Source organism: Cryptomeria japonica, chromosome 3, assembly GCF_030272615.1.
Source record: "Cryptomeria japonica chromosome 3, Sugi_1.0, whole genome shotgun sequence".
In the NCBI taxonomy this organism is placed as follows: Eukaryota; Viridiplantae; Streptophyta; class Pinopsida; order Cupressales; family Cupressaceae; genus Cryptomeria; species Cryptomeria japonica.
The window spans coordinates 377,878,266-377,900,265 of NC_081407.1; positions in this window are offsets into that span (position 1 = coordinate 377,878,266).

The window sequence follows — 22,000 nt, forward strand, 5'->3', positions numbered from 1 at the left end:
ACTTGAAAACGAGGCAGAATTATTGAAGAAACTAAAAGAGGATATAGAAGAAGAATTGGTGAAAATGACTCCATTGAGAGGGAGACAATTATTGATAGAGGCTGGATTAATTCTTTTTCTAGGATGGGACCTGAGTGCCTCTTTTATTTTTGATAGTTTATTGCACTCTGATAATAAGGAATTCAAATTGGATATTCAAGGAGTTAATGAAATTTTTATTGGGTCAAGGTTTGATCTAGATGAGGAAGAACTAATCTTATGGGCATTGTATCCACCAAACAAGAGACCAACAATCATTGATGTGGATAGGGATTTTGGACACATGATGAAATTAAAGGTGGGACAAATTGATCGTATTGTCTCAGCAAATATAGGAGTAGATATTTATAAATTCAATAGGGCACAAATAGTTAGAGTGGTAAGGGAAAGGAATCAGTACAAAACTATCTATGAGGAGGCCATTAGAAGAAGTGGAGAGTCTGAACCCATGTTGCTTTCTCCTAAAAATTCAAAATGGAAAAAGAAATGTGAGGAATTGCAACATGAAAATCAAAGAATTCTCAAACATATCCAAATTGTAAGAATTGATACTACTTCTTTCTTATTGAATAAAAGTTTTGAAAAGCTGTAGGGTCACTTGGAAGACTTTTGGGTTGTGTTTCAGAAAAATGTGGACAATGAAGTATCACATAACAGGATAAAAAAAAGACTGGGGGTCAAACTACATGAGAAGAATTTGGAGGGAGTAGATGCCAAAGAGATTGAGAAAATTGAAAGGATACTTGCAAACCATGATAAATTCGATGCAAAATTACAAAAAAGAATATGATGAGTGTAAAGATGTAATCCAACATGGTATTGCTATGTTAGTTGACCAGAAAGGTGAAATTAGGGATAAGGATAAATGGATTGCTGAATGCCAGTCTTCTTAGTGTTTCTCTTGATGCTTCTTGGATAGATGGAATAGAGTTAAAGGAAACCACTGCATAGATGGAGTGGTTTGTCACATTGGAGATCATTGTCAGGGACGTGATTTATGATGCAGATAGCTATAAGTTGGAAAAGTATTTGGAGCATATTAAGAAATGTGGCAAAGTGATTAGCAATTATCTCTTGCTTCAAATATATCAAATTGTTGTCTTTTAAAGTCTTATTTGATATGTTTGTTATGTTGGTAGTTGTGTTAGGGTTAGTTAGTTACTTTTATTTAGTTAAGATATTAGTTAGTGTAATTTTGAATGAAGGGGTATGCCATTTCATTTTAAAACTAAATCCTCATTTGTATATATAGAGGATATTTTGATGAAATGAGAGATAGATTTAGAGATGCAATTATATACAATACTCTCGGGGTTTGTTTTTTGGAAATGCCAAACTGGTGAAAAGAAATTGTGCTATATGTAATTAGTTGATAATCTTATGTTTATTTCAATACAAATATCAAGTGTTCTTCATCTCTGATGGCATTTGTCTTTTTGATTGTTTGATTAGTTCCCTATAATAAATCTATTTATTTAGATTGTTTCAATGTGCTATCCTATGTTATTATAGTTTGAGTTAAGTTAAATAAGTTTGATTATCAGTTTGAAGGATTGGATGTCAAGCTTCATTCTATCTTATTGGTCTTTCAGAGAAAAGTTAAATTTAGTAAGACTAACTCCAACATTATGTCAGGGGTGAAGGCATTGGTCTACTAGTGTTTGAAGATAATTTAATCAAGTGTTTATAGAGTAATCTCAATTAAGAAATCATACTTATAATAAAGTAACCTTTTATTTAAAGCATTCATTTACAAGCAAGCAATTCAAAGTTTTCAGTAATAATTTAATTGAAGTAACAATATTAGGAATCATTTTCCCTCTAATGCATATAAACATTGGAAACATTCAATTCCAATCAGCCATACTTGACAACAATGGGATTAATACCCATCAAAAGTCTCTTCTCAATCTTCAAAACAACCTTACAAGACAATAACTTAATAGAAACCAACCATACTTTGAGGAAGAAAAACATGACAAAGGCTGCCCGTACCTTGTAATGAAGCCAATTGATCCGTTCAGTCTCTTGATATCATTGTTATAGACTATCCTCCATTTTAAAGAAAGATCCAATGGCTCAAATGAAAGTTATGATATTTCTTCGAAAACTGCTACAGGATACAAGAAAGACAATATCCCAATTGTATTATTGCATTCAAAGTACATATATTGCGACCGACTCCTCCATCTATTAGGACTCGTTTGATGTGTTTTTTGTGTAGGAAGGCCTCAATGTGTAAAGGTGCATTATGCGGTTGGCTTATGGAGGCATCGTCAACTTTGGTGAATGTAAGAGAATAGGGAATGGAAAGGTATCCCACCATGGCTTGAAACTGGTCCACATTCATATCAGTTGGTACAGAGGTTTCTTTTAGGACTTCCCTAACTGTTCCACTAGGCTGTACTTAGGTTTGGCCAATGAGGAAGTGGTGGTTTTAGCTAGAGCACCTTGCAGGGTGACCTTACCTCAACGAGTTGTGACATTACATTCAGAGGTAGATTTGGGAGAAGTTCCAATGCCTCTTAGGATAACTTTGGCTCTTTGGGTAGGACTTTTAGGTGTTTTGTCCTTTATGATAATAGTAGAAACATAGTTACCCATTGAAATGACATTAACAGTTGAATCATAATTATAGGACACTTTGGTATAGTTAGCTTGCTCATCTTTGGCTTTGGATTTTCCCTTGTCATGTTTAGGGATTGGTTCCTTAAACATCTCATGTTCTTGATTGGATGAATGTCCTTCAATCTCAATGTCACCTCTATCAATAAAATCCTATATAATGTTCTTCAAGCGATGGAAATTTCCTGTTTTATGTCCCTTGCTTTTGTGATATTCACAATACTCATCGTCATTCCACCAATTTGGTTTGACTTTTGGTTCATATGGAGGATTGTCTGGAATTGTTATTATCTTGTTCGCCACTAGCTTCCTAAAAGCTGACTAAAGTGGTTCTCCCAATGGGGTGTATTTGAAGTTGCTTGAGTATTTACTTGGTTGTTTGTAGAAGAACTTGATCCCGAAAGAATGATTTTTGGTCTCACTGTGTTAGCATCAACAACTCCATCATTTACTATGTTCTTGTTCTTGTTCCAAAATCATGGCTTGTCCTTTCCTTTAAAATCCTCTTTATTTTCTTTGAATATCTTGATGATTCCTTGCTCAATTAAGACCTTCTCTATTGCTAAGCCTTTCCCAATGACATCCTTGAAAGTGGACAAACAAGATTCCTCAAGTCATAACCAATTTCTCTATTGACATTCTGTGTAAACATCTCTACCATTTGTTTTTGTGGAATTTCACAAGAGCATCTACTAGATAAATTCCTCCATCTTTGTAAGAATGATGAAAATGACTCCCCATCTTTCTGTTTGGTATTGCACAAAGTGGTAACTGATATATCTGTTTCTATGTTATATGAGAAATGTTGTATGAAAGCTTCTGCTAGATCACCCCATGACTTAATTCCATGTGGAAGTTGGGAGAACCATTCCATAGCTTGTTCACCTAAGCTTTGTGGGAACAATCTCATCAAGTATGTTTCTTCTATTGCTACCACAATGCAAGTTGTAAAAAAATGTCTTATATATGTCTTAGGGTATCCTTTGCCTCTATATTTATAAAAAAATGGTGTTACAAAGTGTGTAGGAAATGGAGGCATTGGAATTCTTTTATCAAATGGATAGGGACATATCTCTCTCATTGTGTAAGCTGGTTTTGGTGTATTTATGTCCTCCATCTTCTTTTGTAAGTCCTTTATTTGTTGTTCCAAATTGTTTTTGGGTAGAGACTGACTTCTTGGACCATATCCCAAGCCTAAGCCATGAGGTGGAGGAGGAGGATACTATATATATGGATGGTACTGATTGTAAACATACTCATATGGAGGAGGTCTATAATGATAATGCATGTAGGGACCACTTGATACAGGGTCATAAGGCATGCCATGAGTTTTCTCTTGTGTATTGCCCCAAAATTTGACATGGGATTTTCTTCTGTCCAAATTTTGAGCATGCCTCTAGATATTCAATTTCTTTTGAGGTTTTTCCTTAGAATTGGTATGCAATTGAGTGTATTTATCCGCATAAGATTTCCATAAAGGTATACATAGACGAAGTAGTTCATGAGATGTTCTTTTGTGAGTATCATAAGCTTGACCATGTGTATTTGGGACCTCAGGTTTTTGAAACAAGGATGATGGTGACTCAGGCATGAAATATGGTCCCCTAGTACCTCCACTATTAGGTCTCCTTTGATCCATATCGAGTTGACTTTCTTGAGTAGATCGATTTTCCACTATTTGGGACATGTCAAAATCCAGAGGTATTTTAGCTCCACTTTGTGCCATCACTTGTAGGAAATATTGTCTATCTCTTCTCATGATCTCCTCAACCAATCTATTAAAATGGGAATCCATGATAGCTTCCTCCACTTCTGTTGAGTGTATTGAAATGTTGTCTACATTGTCATTTTTTGCATCATTGTTGTTTGTACCATCCAGGTTCTCAAAATTTTGAATGTTTCTATAGATGTCCATGTTAGGTAATGTGGTATGATCAAAATTGAAAAAGATATTGTTGTCGTACTCATAACCACTCATGTTTGCAGACTCTTGAGCCTCTTTAGCTTCCCTCCTATATTTTGGGGAATGGGTTTCAAACATGAATTAGGTCTTGATGAAGATGTGTGAGACTAGATGAAAATGAAAAGAGTATGGAAGACCAAGAATTGGATGGAATGTAAATGAATTTGAGGTGTACATGCAATGTCCAAAATGTAAGACCAAGTATGTATGTAGTAGAATAGGTGTGACTTCCAAAGAGATGATATATTTCTTGATGAGGTAAGTTGACCTTGATTCTAAGTAAGACCAAATGAGACCCAAAGGTGATAGACCATGATGAGGGACCACTTAGCAAAATGTTGTTGTATGTATTGTGTTGAGAAAGCAAGATGAGGACAAGCAAGTGACCTTTTGACTCAAGTTTAGACAAATGTGAATGTAATGCAAGGTGTAAAGAATGATGAACTTTGTGAGACCCAAAAATAGGCTGAATGGTAGATGAAAACCTGGAGAAAGAACCTAGAAAGCTCAAGAATTTGGAAATTGATTGTTCTTGTTTGCTGGACTGTTAAATTTACCAATATTGAACATAGACGTGCATGTATACTTCACAGATGGAGTTCCCCAACATAGACTTGACCAGATACCGCACAAACGTGTTTCTGAGAATATTGTGAATGTAGTTTGCTATGATAACACAAACGCGGTTACAGGACATAGACATGTTTCTATCAGAAACAGACGCATTTAGATAACCTGAGTGCGATTTTTACAACTTGTGAAGTTGTTGTTGTGATCAAATCTGAATTTGTGACCATTTTTCATGACAAAAGGACACAATGTCGATGATGACTCTATGTTTGTAGGTGTTACACTCAAAATGACTAAAAATAAAGTGTGTTGTTTGATGTGAAAATGTTTTGCATACACTTGAAGACACAAAAGACACAATGTTTTGATGTTTGGTCTTGAATGTTTGAATGTTTAAAAGAAGACAAGCACAATTCCTATGGTTGGCCAGGACAATAATTGTTGATCCCACATGGGGTTTCCCCTGAGGCTACGCTATTCAAAGTGGATATTTAGATGCTTGAACCCATAGGCTCCACCTTTGACACTCACTTCTCCATGGCAGCCAAGCATCAGTCCCCACGAAAACTCCCCATGGTGAATTTTGTATCACTACTAAGAACCGTATGCGTGTGGCTGCTCTAGAGGTCTGACCTATTGCCCCAACAACTAGAAGGATTTTGGCTTTTTAAAACAAAAAGGTTCTAGTAAGGGAATCTGCTCGTGTGGCCATACATGCGACACTTTCAGCTTTGTAAATACATAAGGCTCCCAACCGGTAGGGGTTACGCCCTACTATTGATTAAATAAATTTGATGAAACAGGTTTATGGGGAGACATAGTGTCGGTATGAACTAATCAACACACGTTAGTCATGGCTTTCACCATGGATACACTTATTTATAGTAATTCAGAAGAGGGGGGCTTGCCTCGCTAACATTTAGGTCGTTCCCTCCTCAGTAGTAGTCCTAATGACCGCACGAGGAGGAAGACCCTCTAAAGATTAAACACAAAGAGCCTATTGCTCAAGACACAAAAGGCACTAGTTCAATTTTAGTGCACCAATTGAAGTGTTTTCTAATCTATGGAAAGAAGGCACACATTGCAAAATCAAAAGAAAACCCTTGCCAAGGTCTCGCAACAAATATTTATTAGTAATTTGGGTTGTTTCAAATGATTACCCCTTCCTGCAAGCAAACAAGATAGGTTTATTTTAATAAAATCCCAAAATACTTTGTGAAAAATAGGGGCCTTCAATACATGATTCGTTTCCAAAGACAAGATGCACCTCTTTGTTAGCTAGATCACAAGATATTAGCTCAAATAAACCAAATTTGAAACCCTAGATGCAAGCCAAAATGACAAAATGAAAAAACAAAAATTGAAACATGCAACCCGAACACAAACGCGATTCTGTCCTACACAGACGCGATTCACCAACACAGATGCGATTCTACCCTCCATAGACACGATTCACCAACATAGACATGATTGTTCCCTATAGAGACACGATTCACCAACGTAGACGCGTTTCAATACCCCACAAACCCGTTTCTGCAAAAAGAAAAACAGAAAAATCCTGCAAAATACAAACACAGTTAAAATTATCACAGACGCAATTAGATTTCACAGATGCGATTATATTCCCCATAGACGCACCTATAATGAAAGCTTACAATTTGGAAAATAAAAATTACTGCTGAATATAGAGATGTGATTCAGAGGTTCAGAGACGCAACATAAAATCAAAAACACGGTTCCAGAATGCGCAGACGTGAAAAGTTGAAACATTGAAAATGTCAGATCTGCAACTTCAAAAATACAAAATCTACAACAAAAGATGTTAAATGCAAAAGGCACAAGAGTCCCATCGGGTGTGCCAAAATGTGTATGGTGAAAAGTGGATAATGAAACAACAATATTGAAAGACTAAATGAATTCAACCATAAAACCCTAGCCTAACAACAACCAAGATCCACCATAACATATGAAGATTACCTCAGACAATACAAATCAATAAAATCACAAAGATTATACCATCACATGTCCACTAGGGTTTGAATCTCCATTCTTCCTATCTCCATTGATTTCGCTTGATATGTTTGCTCTCAGATTTTATGTGTGCACAAGAGCTCAACAAAGAACGAAAATATGGTTGATAGTCGGATCACAAAAAGGCTTGATTGCATAAGATTGATTAGAATGCCAGGGAAATTATGAGAATTGATAATGAAATAAGCATCCTCTTATATAGAGAATACTTTAGGAAATGAAGGGATAAGATTCAGAGGTGTAAAAGATAAATGGTCAGCTAGGATTAGAGGGTAGGTAGAGAAAATAAGAAAATAATAAGAGGGTAGGTAGTGTAGGAATTAAGAGATGAATGACATGTGTCATGGGTAGAAAAGGCTAATGAATTAATTAAATAAATCAATATTCATTTAATTAATAGAGGAAGTGAGATCAATTAAATAAATAAAAGTGTTTATTTAATTTAGGAAAGAGACAATTTGAATAAATAAAAGTATTTATTTAAATGAGAAAAGACTTAGAAGAGGATAAATGAATTAATTAAATAAATAAAAATTTATTTAATTAATAAACGACTTAGAATAAAATAATTAAATAAATCAAAATATTTATTTAACAAAGTTTTTTTTAATGGGCATTTTAATAAATTGTTTTTATTAAACTTTTAATTAAGTTTAAAAAAAAAAATATCATGGAATAAGCAAATTGGGAATAATTTTTTCTTGTCTATCACACCTATCTTGCAGCACTTCCAACCGACAACCAAGAGGGGGGCCTATTGCTCCTATTTTTTGCTTGGCAACATCCCAATCAAAGGCATCTTCATCTACAATATTCTACAGGGCTTCTTTGGTGGCGTCATCTTCATGTTTCCATATTTGCACTATATCATGTTGTATGCTCTTGCATGAGAAATGTTGTACTCGCAGTATCATAAAGTGCCACACCTCTTTGTATCTTGTCTTGATGACTATTTGATGTAATCCTCTTGTGCACATAGATTAGGAATAGCTTGTGAGACTTGGTGCATGGCTTCAGTTGAGACTTAGATTGTACAAATTTGTGCATGGCTCCCATGAGACTTTGATTGTACCAATATTTCTGCTATTTACGAGTATCCAGTTGATGCTCAAATAAGGTTGTCTCTATGCCTGATCTTTATTTTGTTGCAGTGAGTGATTCATTGTCATCGACTTGGTACTTGGTTTTGTCACACTTTGACATTATTGGTGCAACATTGGCTCTCTTTCTTCCTAATGGGGAGGTATTTTGTCAACATCATTAGACCATCTTTGCAAGAGATTTTTCATTGAGGGGGGGCTTCATGGTCTCTCTTCTTCATCTCTCTTTAGGGGGGAGTGTTTACTCATGTGGTTTTCTCTCTTTCCCTGCTTTATGAGAGATTGCATTGGTTTGCTTTGCATTTGCATTTGCATTTGTACATGGGTACCTGACATGGCCTAGTAGTCATGACCCATCTTGCATTGGCTAGTTGCATTGTAGACTTAAGTCATTCTCCTAAGTTGTACTTAAGGGGGGGTGTTGGTGTAATAATTATTCATGCTGGATATTATCACACCTTACTTAAGTTTACTTAGGTACATGCACAACATTGTAGTTTGCATATGAGACACTTAGGGAGATGTGCATACATTGGGAGTGTATATGTAGGGGAATTTCTACCTTTTATGGTGTGATCTTGTTACTACTTTATCATATCCACTTATTGTGGAGTGATAATTCCACCTTCAGAGGGTGATCCACCTCATGTGGAATATTTTACTTTTTCTCCTACCTACCCCTACCTACCCTTGCATCTCATTGAGCCACATGTCATCATTGTGTTCTCTCTTGTCTCTTAGCCTTGGCTTTATAAGAAGGATTATCTACTTTGTATGTAATAACAATAATAATGATCTAGTTGATCAGTATTTTCTTGATAGAATACAATTTATTCCTATCATCTATTTTGTTCTCTCTTATTTGTGATTCCATTGCCTCTAGATCTTGGCAAAATCTCACCTAAAATTGTCCTTGGTTAGATAAGTAGGATTCTAAAGGACCCAAAACCTTTTAAAATCCATTAAATTGTTTAACTAGATTAAATAAATTTTATCTAATAAATGAACTATATAATTTAACAATTGAAATAAATGATAGTGATTTTGAAATTAATATATAAACTAAATTTAATTTCAAATTCATATTTTTTAAAATATAAAAAACAAAATCCATTCTTTTCGTTAAGTTATAAATTTTTATTAGCCGATAGGCTATCACATGTGAGAGCACCCCACGTCAGGAAATTGTCTCACACCGTTAAATTTTGTTTTTCCGGTTGTTTGTCAGTTTTTCCTGTAGTCTCATAGTTTTCATTGTGTTTGTTCTACGAACACGTCGGAACAAAGCTCACATTCCATGAAGTCACTTTTTGACGGTTTCCCATTCATATTGGTTGTATACGCAGGGTTGAGATTCTCATTCTAGGTTTGACTTATACTCTATAATATCTAGAAATTATTCCTTCACTGTAGCTTATTTTAAGATTTGAGTGTATTTAATATTTAAGATTTTAGTTTAGACTATGTGTGCAGGATCCTCACTCTCCCCATATAAAATATTAAACCACTACATGTTTATAACAAATGAGACTGAATTGTTTGAATTTTACAAAGAAAAGGTTGGAGGTCCTTATATAGGAAAAGGGACTGTGAAAACAAGAAATATTGAATGAATAATCAACAACAGTTACAATTTCCCATGATTTCCTTATAATAGATAATAATGAGGGAAAAATTTATTAAAGTTGTGGGCCAACTACAGACCAGTAGAGTATAATGCTTCAAATAAATTATTATCTGCAAACTTGAAAGATTGATTCATAGTATACCATAACATTAGTTTTACTCTACAAATAAACCTTTCTTATTATTTTATTACTTTCATAAATATATATATATATTTTCTATTATTGTTCTTTATATAATTCAGTAGGCTAAATAAGAATTCATATGCTTTTGTTTTGCATTAATTTTGATAAAATCTAAAGAAAGTGTAAAAAGTTATAGATATATGTTACACACATATTTTATAATAATGATAAAAGACGAGATATGATAATTGGCCTAATCATCTTTATGGAAACATAAATAAATAAAACAAGTCATAACATTAAGACATGACAAACTCGTTTCATATAAGGAAGCCTTGTATATTAAAATTATCTTACTAGAAATGAGTAACAAGTAAGAACATATTTTAGATTCTTCTAATAAGAAAGTGATTTATTATTTAGAGAAACAATTTATTAAATATATTTAAATAATCTAAATTTAAGACATCACAAACTTGTTTCATGTATGAAAACCTTATATACTAAAATTAACTTACTAGAAATGTGTAGAGAATAAGTAAATATTTGAAATTCTTCTAATAAGAAAGTAATTTATTATTTAAATAAACAATTAATTAAATATTTTTAAATAATCCAAAATGCAAAATTGACCTTGTCCTTTATTTGTTTGTTTAAATGTTTCAAATATGACAAAGTTCTAAATTTGTTTGTTTGAAGCCTTCATATGCAACGCATATGAGTGACTATTGCATCCAAATATTACTTTCTCAATTTATATGGAAAATAAATATATTATTTTATTTAAAATATTCAAAGTAAATTAATTTCATTTCTCTTTTTCATAAATAGATTTTTTTTTTTAATATTGATTATAGAGTAACAAAAAAAAGTACAAAACTCAAAGTTTTATAGCCTTATCGGCCTCAAAAAATCATGCTACAATAACAGACTGTTAATGATCGACCCTCCTAGATCCCTAATTATGAAAGATTGACAAGTGATATAAATATAGTTAGATACAAAATTATGATATTATGCACAATGATAGAAAGTTCACATCCATGCAACCCAACACATGGGGCCTTCCATGCAGACCGACCTTTGGTCATCTCTCATCTGGGTTGAGTATACCATCTGCTGGCAAATCAGGGCTCTATGGCCTCTGATTTCCTCCAAAAGGGCATCCAGGGCACTAACAAAGGGTGTACCTTCAACGTTGATCCTATGCTATGTGTAGCTACGAGAGAGCTCATGTACAAAGATCCTGGTATGGCCATCACTCATAAATATCTGGAACTTCTCCTTGTTCATCCTGATCACTAAGTCCACCTGAGAAGAGACAAAATAATGTGTGTCTACGAAAAGACTTAGTAAGGTGTTAGACAGTTCAGATAACTGAAAGACAACTAAGAGGGGGGGTGAATCAGTTGTCATAAATTATCGGAAGCATTAGCAATCTAAAACAAAAATACCGAAACCCAAAATAATAATACCAGAATAGTAATTAATCCAATTAAGCATAAACACTAATCATAGAATAAAAACCATCCACACAACACCAAGATTTGTACGTGGAAACCTGGTTAAGGGAAAATACACGGTGGGAAGCCTACCCACAGTCAGATAATACTTTTGCAGTAAGTATGTGAATTTACAATGAAGGGGCCCGCACTTGCAGGAAGGCCAAGAACTTAGACCACACTTCTCATCACAAAAGGAGCCTCACTGACTACATACAGATCTAGACTACAATCCAGAGAAGTGTTGAACTGCAAAAGAAAGCATCTCCTATGCCTGAGTACAGTTCCAGTTAAGCTCAATACCGAATGAATAAATCCTCTTCCATAAACCGAATTCGATCTCCAATGATCAACCAACTCCTCTGCCTGAGTGATATTACATTATTCACACATTACATTCCTTGACCATGACCTCTTACATTAACCATGATGATTTACAATGAGATCTTACATCTTATTTATATAAACCCTCAACCATAAACAATCAGGTCAGCCACTAGACAATAAACCAATTACATAATTACAAACCATATCGGCCTTAGACCAAAAAAAAATAATATCCACACATAAGATATCCGGGGAATTCAACAATAGGTCTTATCCGCTTGTTACATCAATGCTATTCCATAACCTGTTGGCATTATGTGAACCGGTATGAGGACATAATGACATTGTGTGTTGCCATTGATGTCAATATGATGAAGAGAAGGGAACTAGTGTAACACTGTGAACCAGCATTTGTGCCAAAGTGAAGTGGTGTGTTTGTTCAAGGTGAACCGGCATATGGTTATGGGAACCGACACATGGAAGCGTTGTATGACTATCGGTTGGTAGTCTCAACTTCAAGGTTTCCGGTTGAAGTGCTTCAAGCCTGTGTGGCTCAACCGGTGACTTTGTGTGATGAGTTAGCATGGTAACGAAGAACAGATCGTGTTGCCATGTAAGCCTTGTGCGCGTGAAGGATCTTGCATGAAGGAGATTGTTCCTATCTACCTCGGGAATGTGTGAAGTCTGTAAATGGTGATAACGTGTGATGGGTTATGAGTCGCCAAGAAATCGGTGGAAAACGAATGGTGGAGAATGTCTTGAGATTGGATCAAGACTGTTGCATTTAATGCAATATGCTCAACGGTCAGGATTGAATCATTTGAATTCCTTAACCTAACAGGTTTAGGGTTTAGGGTTTATGCTACTGACCTATCTGTTTTCCTATAAGGTCAAAGTTGTGTTTCTTTCTGAGGTTGTTGGCAAAAGTTGTGTGTGTGTATCCAAGAGAAGAGATATGTGATTCTTGCCAGACTAGAGGAGAGAAGTGATACCTACAAAGTGTAAGTGCAGAAGGTGAAGAGGAGCTTAAGCGGATCTGCATTGGCATTGAGTGTTGTTACCAAATCATTGTAATACCTGTTGATCTCTAACCACCTCAACAGTTGGAAAATCCCTTAACAGGGTAGCTTTAACCGGCTTGCTATAAATCCTTTAATAGGGTGACTCAAAACCATTGAGTTCTTGAAATCCTCTAACAAGGTAACCTTTAACAGAGTTTAACCCTTAATCGGGTATTCTAGCCATCCTTTAACCGGGTGATCCCTAATAGGATCGGTTCCTAACAGAACCTATTGTATCTGTCTTTAACCGGACAAGGCTCCTAATAGAGCGAACTTCTAAAGAGTTCAAAAACAAGCTTGTGGGTATTCATCCCCACCGTGGTTTTTCCCAGTTGGGTTTCCACGTGAAAAATATGTGTGTCATGTGTGATGTCTTCTTCATGTGATGCTATGTTGTTTTCTATCAAGCGGTGAATCATGTTGATCTAGTTGCTTATATGTATATCTTTGATGGTAGATTACCTGTTCATGCATTAGGGTGAAATGGAAATAAAGTGTTAGATTGTATGAGAAGATAAGTGTCAACTGGTTTATGCTTGTCTCAGTTATTCTGGGTTTTGCCGATTGTACTCAGTTTAAGGACTGGTGTTACTGTTTGTCTGTCAATGCACAGTGTCTATTGACAAAGTGGTTTAAGAGTGTGTTTTTGTCTGTACTGATTCACCCCCCCCTCTCTGTACCGGTTTGGTACTATTCGTTTATCATTGAGTTATCAATTGGTATCAGAGCATCCTCCAGGTCCTCTGTGTTATAAGCTTAACCGCTTGAGGTAAAGATCACAATCTAATGATGAAGAGGGAAGGTCCAAAGTTTAATAGAGAAAATTTCAGTATATGGAAAGACAGAATGAAGATATACATCAGAAGCATGGGTGCTCAACATTGGAGCTATGTTGAGAATGCCTATGTTTCCCCTACCAGTACTCTCACCGATGACCAAAAGAGAGAAGTGCAGGAGAACGGGCAAGTCATGGAAGCCCTAATTAGTAGTTTATCTAACATTGAGTTTATTGATGTCGAAGATAAGGTAAATCCCAAAGAGGTATGGGATACTCTTGAAAATATCTATGGCGGTGACGAGCATGTAAAATAAGCTAAGGAAGAAAGCCTTAGAGGGAAGTTTGAAGATATGCGGATGGTTGAAGGTGAGACCATTCAACATTATGGAATAAGAATCAAAACTATTGTTGGAGATATCAAGAGTGCAGGTGGTAAAATGGAAGACTCCACTATGGTAAGAAAAGTCTTGAGATCCCTATTGTCGGTCTATGCAATAAGGGTTGCTGCTATTCAGGAGCTGAGATCAATAGACAAGACTAAGGTATCCCTAGACTCCATCATTGCAAAGTTGACAACCTATGAGCTAAATAGTTTTGATGACAGTGTTCAAAAGACTGAATCAATTTTTAAAGCTTCTGCTATACCATCCAGAAAAGGAAAAGAAGCTAGCACCAGTGGTGAACCAAGACAGAGCAGAGAAATGGATGATGAGGAGATTTTGATGGCATTTGAATCTCTCCTTGCTAGGAAACTTCCTAAAGGAACTGATAAATACAGAGGTAAGCTCCCATTGAAATGCTTTTCTTGTAACTGGATAGGACATATTGCTATAAACTGTCCAAATGGCGACAACAAGGACAAACCAGAAAGGTTCAAGAAATTCAAAGGAGGAAACCGGAGAAACTATTTTGTGGCAGTTGATGAAGGTGTCATAGATGAAGAATTAGAAGATGAAGAAAATGAAGATATTGTGTTTGTTGCTGTCAAGGAAGATGTGTCAGACAAGAAGGATCTTGTCTCCCAGTTTGATAATTCCAATGAGTGGATTATTGATAGTGCCTATTCTCACTATATGATTGGTGATCGGAGCAAGTTTCTATCCTTGGAAGAGTATGATGGTGGTGTGGTTCGCTTTGGTAATGATGCACCATGCATGGTCAAAGGCAGAGGGTCCATCTCTCTAAATGGAAAGAGTAGTGTTGACAATGTGTATTGGGTTGATGGTCTCAGACACAACCTTCTAAGTGTTGCCCAGTTGAATGACAATGGTCTCACTCTAGAATTCAAGAATGGAGTGTGCAGAATCAAAGGAAACAATGGTGAATTGGTGGCCACCGACATGTAGACCAAAGGTAACCTATTTCAGCTCAATGCAAATATAAGTACATGTCTTATGGCTAAATTTGATGATAGCTAGATATGGCATAGGAGACTTTGCCATGTAAACTTTGATAACATTGTGAAGGCTAGTAAGATCAAGGTAGTTAGAGGGTTGCCAGTGCTAAGAAAACTGGATAATACCTTGTGCAGAGAGTGTCAATTGGGGAAAATATCTTCCTCAACCTTTAAAGGTAAATCTTTCACTGCTGATAATTTGCTTGATCTTGTGCACACTGATTTGTGTGGTCCTATGAAAACTAGGAGTGTGTAGGGTGCTAGGTACTTCATGATTCTCATTGATGACTGCTCAAGAATGATGTCGGTCACATTCTTGAAAGATAAGTCTAAATCTTTTGTAAAGTTCAAAGCTTTCAGAGCATTAGTGGAGAAGGAAAGCGGTAAAAGAATCAAGTGCCTGAGAACTAATCAAGGAGGGGAATTCACTTCTAGTGAGTTCAACAAGTACTGTGAAGAACATGGCATCAAGAGGCAACTATCTGCCCCTCGGACTCCATAGCAGAATGGCCTATAGAGAGGAGTAACAGGATTGTGGTTGAAGCAGCTAGAACTATGTTGATTCAAGGAAAGGTAGCTCACACCTTTTGGAGAGAAGCGGTGAGCACTGCAGTCTACACAATGAACCAGGTACTCATCAAGAAAGGTAAGGATAAAACTCCTTATGAATATTGGACCGGTAAGACACCTATGGTTAGCTATTTTAGAGTGTTCGGTAGCAAATGTTACATCAAGAGGAGTGAACACCAGAGCAAATTTGATGCAAAATGTGATGAGGGAATATTCCTAGGGTATTCCACAAAGAGAAAAGCTCTCAAGTGTTTCAACAATAGGACTAAGAGAATTATGGAAAGCATCAATGTAAGAGTTGATGAAACCTCTAAGAAAACTAAGGAAACTGACAGTGAGAAAGCGGTAAATGAACTAGTTGTAACCTTCTGGGAAACAGTTGTCAGTCAACCAAGTACCAGTAACAATGTTCCTACACTGGTAGATGTAGATGCTGATAATTATGGAGATGAGGATGAAGAAGAAAAGAAAGAGGAATCTATCAAGACCATTCCTCAGTATGTTAAGTTGAATTATGATCCTAAGCAGATCATAGGAGATAAGGATGCAGAAATCCTTACAAGAAGGAAGGTCAGAGAAAACTCATGTATGATCTTTGAATTTGAGCCTAAATCATTCAAAGAGGCACATAAAGATGAAGACTGGATCAAGGCAATGGATGAGGAACTTGACCAGATAGAGAAAAATGGTACATGGTCTTTGGTACCTAGACCGGAGCATAAAAATGTCATTGGTACCAAATTGGTTTTCAGAAATAAGCTAAATGAGGATGGCACAGTGATTAGAAACAAAGCCAGACTGGTGTGCAAAGGATATGCCCAAGAAGAAGGAGAAGACTATGGAGAAACCTTTTCTCCTGTAGCCAGATTGGAAGGAGTTCGTATGCTTCTTGCATATGCAGCTTTTAAAGGATTCAAAGCATATCAAATGGATGTAAAATTTGCATTCCTAAATGGTGTACTTGAAGAGGAGGTGTATATAGAGCAACCAAATGGGTTTTCCCTATCTGAAGATATTGACATGGTGTGTAGGCTACATAAAGCCTTATATGGTCTAAAGCAGGCACCTAGAGTTTGGTATGAATGTCTGCATTCCCATCTTGTGAAGAGTGGATTTGAGAGAACAAGTGAAGATAGCAATATCTACTTGAAGTCTGAAGGAGACCAGATCCTGATCTGTGAGGTATTTGTTGATGACATTATCTTTGGTGGAGATGACAAGATGAGTCATGAGTTTACAGATGAGATAAAGAAAGAGTTTGAGCTGTCACTCATAGGGGAGATTAAGTTCTTCATTGGACTGCAGATCTAGCAGATGAAAGATGGAATCTTTATCACTCAGTCCAAGTATGTCAAAGAGGTGTTGAAGACCTTTGGCATGGAAGATAGCAAACTGGTTGGTACACCGATGGTAACCGGTTGTACACTATCCAAATAGGATGACTCAGCATTGGTTGATGAGAAGGAATACCGATTAATGATTGGTAAGTTGCATTATGTAGTGCATAGCAGACCGGATATTGCACATGTAGTTGGCATTACTGCAAGGTTCCAAAAAAGCCCAAGAGAATCCTACTTGGTTGCAGTCAAGCGGATTCTTAGGTATTTGATGGGAACTATTGATTATGGATTGTGGTATCCATATAGCAAGGATTTCAACTTGAAAGTATACATAGATGCTGATTGGGCAGGTAATGTAGATGACCGAAAAAGCACAACCGATGGTGCATTCTTTCTCAGTGGTAGACTAGTCTCATGGATGGGTAAGAAGTAGAGTTGTATCTCTCAATCTACAGTGGAAGAAGAGTATGTTGCAGCTTTCATGAACTGCACTCAGACAATTTGGATGAAGCATGTATTAAATGGCTTCAAAGTTCCTGTATTTGAACCAGTAAGTATATTTTGTGACAATACTAGTGTAATTAACATCTCCAAGAATCTGGTTTTACATTCTAGAACCAAGCACTTTGAGCTGAAGTATCATTTCTTGAGGGAAAAGGTTTTCCTATAAGGTCGATGTTGTGTTTCTTTTTGAGGTTGTTGGCAAAAGTTGTGTGTGTGTATCCAAGAGAAGAGATATGTGATTCTTGCCAGACCAGAGGAGAGAAGTGATACCTACAGAGTGTAAGTGCAGAAGGTGAAGAGGAGCTTAAGCGGATCAGCATTGGCATTGAGTGTTGTTACCAGATCATTGTAATACCTGTTGATCTCTAACCACCTCAACAGTTGGAAATCCCTTAATAGGGTAGCTTTAACCGGCTTGCTGTAAATCCTTTAACAGGGTGACTCAAAACCATTGAGTTCTTGAAATCCTCTAATAAGGTAACCTTTAATAGGATTTAACCCTTAATCGAGTATTCTAGCCATCCCTTAACCGGGTGATCCCTAACAGGATCGGTTCCTAACAAAACCTATTGTATTAGTCTTTAACCGGACAAGGCTCCTAACAGAGCGGACTTCTAAAGAGTTCAAAAATAAGCTTGTGGGTATTCATCCCCACCGTGGTTTTTCCCAGTTGGGTTTCCACGTGAAAAATATGTGTGTTATGTGTGATGTCTTCTTCATGTGATGCTATGTTGTTTTCTGTCAAGCGGTGAATCATGTTGATCTAGTTGCTTATATGTATATCTTTGATGGTAGATTACCTGTTCATGCATTAGGGTGAAATGGAAATGAAGTGTTAGATTGTATGAGAAGATAAGTGTCAACTGGTTTATGCTTGTCTCAATTATTCTGGGTTATGCCGGTTGTAATTTGTTTAAGGACTGGTGTTATTGTCTATTTGTCAATGCACAGTGTCTGCTGACAAACTGGTTTAAGAGTGTGTTTTTGTCTGTACTGATTCACCCCCCTCTCTCAGTACTGGTTTGGTACTATTCATTCATCATTGAGTTATCATAACCTAGATCAACCAAGACCATGTATAGGTCCACATGCTTTAGCAATGATCCCTAAATGCCAACTCTTGAATGCTATCACCAACAACATCTTGAAACTCCATCAGAAGCTACACCAACACTAATTATGAAATGTATCAAAGATCTCCACCAAATGCTCTATTGGTGAAACCCTCATTGGAACCAGAAACCAATCTTCGTAGCAAGCATGATAGCATCCAATCACTAGACCAAAACCAACTGACCAAATATGAGTATAAGTATTATGAACAAGTCAATTCTATCACTATATTATACCAGAGTCAACCAGATCATGTCAGATCCAAGTTAACCAGAAACCACTCAACCTACTGGGACCAAAAGGGTGTCGGTAAAGCATCCAAACAACTAGTGTTGACATCAATGACAAAACATCAATGCAACACATAATCAATTCCACCAAATGGCCAATAATCTCCCCCTTTGGCATTGATGGGAACACTTGATGTGAAAAACATCTAAGTACCAAGAAATGCCAAACAAGTCTCCCCTATGAAAGATAGCCAATAATATCTCTCCCCCTTTGAATAAATTCTCTGTAAAGTTTTGAATTTCTTTTTCACATCACTATCTCTCCCCCTTTGACATTAATGCAAGAAATATGACAAAAATATCAAAGAAAAAATATAAGCCTTTGAATCTCAAAGCTGACTACTACCCCTGAGCAGTAGCATCCCACATCAGTGCTAGAATGAATAGTATCTCTGATAATTCATACCAGACTGATGCCAAACCATATTAATCAAGTCTTTGTCGGAGGGTCAGAAACCTCCAATCTGTCTCTTAGGTACTCAAATGATTCCTTGGATAGAGGTTTAGTGAAAATATCTGCAATCTGTTCTTTAGTGTTCAGATAAACCAGTTTAACTTCATTTGCTTCCACCTTCTCCTTCAAAAGTTATACTTGATAGATATATGTTTTGTCTTAGAATGAAATACTGGATTATTTGCTATATCAATATCAATAGAGTTATCACAATGAATAACTACTCGTGCATCACAATCCACCTTTATATCCTTCAACATTTGCTTCATCCATAAAACTTGTGTACAATTAGTAGCAGCAGAAACATACTCAGCTTCAACAGTAGATAAAGATGCACATGACTGTTTCTTGTTGATCCATGAAACCAACTTATTTCCAAGAAAGAAATCTCCATCGGAAGTACTTTTCTGGTCATCAACATCTCCAGCCCAATCAACATCGGTATATGCACATATTAATAAAGTTATCATCCTTAGGGTACCATAAGACATTTTATGATGTACCTTGCAAGTATCTAAAAATCCTTTTCACCTCCATCTCATGATTTTTTCTAGGATCACTTTGAAATATTGAAACAATTTAAAAAGAACATTCATAATGTCGGGCCTAGTCTGAGTCAAATAAAGTAGACCTCCAATCATAGATTTCTATCTTGTAGGATTTATCAGTGCGGAAACATCTTTCCTTGTCAATTTCTCACTTGTAACCATAGGTGTACTTACCATTTTAGAATCTCTTATACCAAATTTCTTCAACAATTCCTTAGCATTTTTAGTTTGACAGATAAAAATACTTTGTCAGTCTGAGTAATCTTCAAACCTAAGAAAAATTTCATCTCACCAGTCATAGACATCTCAAACTCTTTCTCCATGTTCTTAGAAAATTCTATTCATAATTTACGTTCACATCCAAAAATAATGTCATCAACAAATACTTCAACAATTGGTATATCATCATCACTGATTTTATAATATAAATTAATGTCAGCACTGCCCTTAGTAAAACCAAGCTTCAAAAGATATTTATCCAACCTTGCATACCAAGCTCTAGGTGCTTGTTTCAATCCATATAAATATTTCCTTAAACCTGAAAACCATATCAGTACCATCTGATAGTGAAAAACCATTAGGTTGCTCAATATAAATTTCCTCATCAAGATCCACATTCAAGAATGCACATTTAATATCCATCTGATAAACCTTGTAGTTTTTATAAGCAGCATAGGCAAGAAATAATCTTACAGCTTCAATCCTAGCTACCGATGTAAAATTTTCTCCATAATCAATTCCTTCCTTCTGAGAATATCCTTTACAAACCAATCTAGCCTTATTCCTTATAACCTGACCATCCTCATTCAATTTATTCTTATAAACCCATTTAGTTCCAATAACATTTTTATTTTTAGGCAAAGGAACCAAACTCCATGTGTTAATTTTTCTCAATCTGATCTAATTCTTCTTCCATAGATTTTAACCAAAATTTATCTTTACATGCCTCAATTAATGATACTGGTTCCACTTGTGAAATTAAACATGCCTCATTAGTTGCCAATCTTCTTCTTGTCATCACTCCATTGTTTTTATCCCCAATGAATTGATCTTCAGAATGATTCAATCTCACATACCTAGGAGTCCTCTGACTCTCTATTCCTCTTCCCTGTTCTTTAGTTACTATAGAATTCTTTGATGTTTCTGGAGTAATGCGTTCAACTCTCTATTCTGGTAAAGGTGCTATCACTTCAGATATAATCATTTTCACTATTGGTTCCTTCTGATAAATTCTGATTTGGCTTTTTCTCAGCTCATCTACTTTGACTTTAGCACTCTCCACTATTCTCTACAATCTCTTGTTATAACATCTATATGCTTTACTTTCATTAGAATAACCAATAAATATACCTTCATCACTTCTAGGATCAAATTTCTCAATAGTATCATCTCTCTTGATATAAAATTTACTACCAAAAATTCTGAAATACTTAACTTTAGGTGTATTTCCAAATCATAATTCATAAGGTGTCTTACCGGTTTCTCCTTTGATATGTACTCCACTGAATGTATAAACCACTGTACTAACTGCTTCTCTCAATAGAAATAAGGTAGATTAGATTCCATCATTATTGTTCTAGCAGCATCCAAGATAGTTATGTTTTTCCTTTCCACAAATCCATTCTGCTAAGGTGTCCAGGGAGCAGAAAATTGTCTTCTTATACCATGCTTGTCACAAAAGTTATCAAACAAACCAGATGTGAATTCTCCACCATGATATGATCAAACATTTAATCTTCAATCCTGTCTCAGTTTCCACTTTAGCCTTAAAGATTTTAAAATTTTCAAATGCTTTAGATTTTTCTCTCAAAAATGTAACCCATGTCATTCTAGAATAATCATCAATGATTAGCATAAAATATCTATCACCATGAAAACTTTTAACTATACCAGGGCTACACAAATCAGTATGAATAAGATCAAGAACATCATTTGATTTATCTTGTATGCTCCTAAAAGAGGTTCTGACTTGTTTACCCATTTGACATTCTTTACATATCGGATTATAGGGCTTCATAATCTTAGGTATATCTCTAAC